Raw genomic sequence first — 2198 nt, 5'->3', positions numbered from 1 at the left:
TAAAGTTATACCATTTGAGCTGACAAGAGCCACAGACTAGCTAATAAAAACTATGTCTGGGCATGAGAAAAATCCTCTCAAGCTGTTGGTCAGGGGAATCCAAGGGATTCCCAAAACATAGGCTACAGTCTTTACCTTTGGTTCTCACTAAGAACTTGAAAGTAAATATTTATTGCTGAGTACACCACACACTTCAAACATGTACTCAAAAGGATTTTAGCTGCATCTGGCCTGAAAGCATCCTTTCCAAGGGCTACCTTTTATAGAACCAGAAGTGCTATGCGACCTACTAAGGGAAGAGCATAAACAATAGCTTTAACTAGCTGTGGCACCCATGAATCACATCAAGGACCAGCCTACTGATTCCATTCTATTACACCAGCATAATCCCTAACTACACTCTAAATGCATACCCTTATACTGACAGAGAAGTGCAGATCCCAGCTCTAACCAAGTAGGCTTCTAATCCAGTAATCCAAGGCCCAGACCCTGAGTCCACAAAGTATGATCTGTCCAGTCTGTGGCAAAAATGTCAAAGTATCATTAAAGTTACACCCTTACTGTGGCAAGGCCCTGCCAGTAGAGGAGGAAGGAAGCAACAAGACTGGCATTATACTTCCTGTGTCATCCTCTGAAGCTCCAGAAGAGAGCTGAACTCTGGTTCTGCAACCTCTCCCAAGAAAGTGAAATGGTCACACACTGTCACTTCTCTCCCAACCTCCCTCCACTCTGATGGTGGCAGGACTGAGTCTGATGATACCTTGAGTTTTCCTGAGAGAGTCACAGGTACCTGGAGCAGACCCCTGACCCCCAAAGGTAGCCCAGTTTCCACCAGTCTGAGCCCTCAGACACTGAAGTGGAGCCTGGTGACCAATTCTTTCCAGGCTTTGCCCACAGGGACAAAGCTGACAGACCAGAATAGAAAGCACTGGACATTGGAGGCCCTGAAGACCTGGGATAACCAAGGCAGCCTCTTTGAAGCTGAGCCCAATATTGTTGTCCCCTGTGATTCAAAGTCTCAGGAGCAGAGATTCTCACACAAACTGAACTCCAAGTATGGGCTCCTTTTCAATGAGCAGACCTTCTTTCAGAGAGCGGCCAAGCCTGTGAACATGAATAAGTGGAAGAAGCAGTGTTTGGTCCTGCTCCTAGCCATCCCTATCTGTATCAGCTTTGGCATTCACCAGGACAAGTACAGGTTTCTGGAGTTCCCCAGCCTGGGGAGGATCCTTCAGTCAGCTATGGATGACAACCATAGCTGGATGAAATGTGTGGTATCAAAGAGATGTGTGTTGCAGGTTGCCTGAAGATGTTAGATGTTCTGGAGTTTCTCCATGAAAACAAATATATTCACAGAAACCTGACAGCTCAGAATGTCTTTGTGAATCCAGAGTTCTGAGCCAGGTAACCCTAGTGGGCTACCGCCCAGGTAGCAAACATGTGGCCTAAAAAGAAGGCAGTAGAAGTCCACATGAGGGGGGACATGGAGTTCATTAACATGGCATCAACAAGGAATGTGGGCCCTGCGGCCACAGCAATTTCCAGACCATGGGCTACTGTATGCTCAAGTGGCATTATGGGTCCCTACCATGGATAAACTGCCTTCCCAACACAGAGGAGCTAATTAGGCAAAAGCAGAAGTAGCTGAACAGCCCTAAACCCCATGTGGGACTATGTGGCTACTCGAGCAGGGCCTCAGAGACTCTGCAGGAGCACTGAAAGGTGGTGATGGTTCCCAGTTACAAGGAGAAGCCACTCTATGTTATGATGAGGAAGAATCTAGAAGCTCTGCTGCAGGATATGCTGGTGCCATTCTATGACCCTTTGGACCTTCAGGTGGTGCCTTAGTTAGAAACAGAGCTCCTGAATTTTAGCATGAAATAGAACATGAAGTGGTATGATTTGAGGCCTTCTGTTTGAACTCAGACCTCCTAAAAGAATTCCTTGAATGTGCGTTCTCACCTCTCCCGTAGGACAGACAAATAAGTTCTCTCAATCTTAGGGAACCTGAATTATCCCATAATGTGAAACTCCTCTCTATTTTTCGGCCCCAGCAGTTGTGGATGGAGGTGAGTATATTTTGGTGGCAGCAGCAGCTACTTCCATAGGGCCTTTTTTTAAAATTTTTTATTAGATGTTTTGTTCATTTACATTTCAAATGCTATCCCTAAAGTCCCCTATTCCTTCCCCCCATCCCC

The 2198-nt window shown here is 46.3% G+C and overlaps 1 pseudogene; it reads left to right on the top strand.

Annotated features, from left to right (window-relative positions):
- Positions 1-504: 504 nt before the first annotated feature.
- LOC110307292 lies at positions 505-1644 on the top strand (annotated as a pseudogene).
- The last annotated feature ends 554 nt before the right edge of the window (positions 1645-2198 follow it).

This window comes from Mus caroli, chromosome 12 (assembly GCF_900094665.2).
Source record: "Mus caroli chromosome 12, CAROLI_EIJ_v1.1, whole genome shotgun sequence".
In the NCBI taxonomy this organism is placed as follows: Eukaryota; Metazoa; Chordata; class Mammalia; order Rodentia; family Muridae; genus Mus; species Mus caroli.
This window is presented reverse-complemented; position numbering and strand designations above follow the sequence as displayed.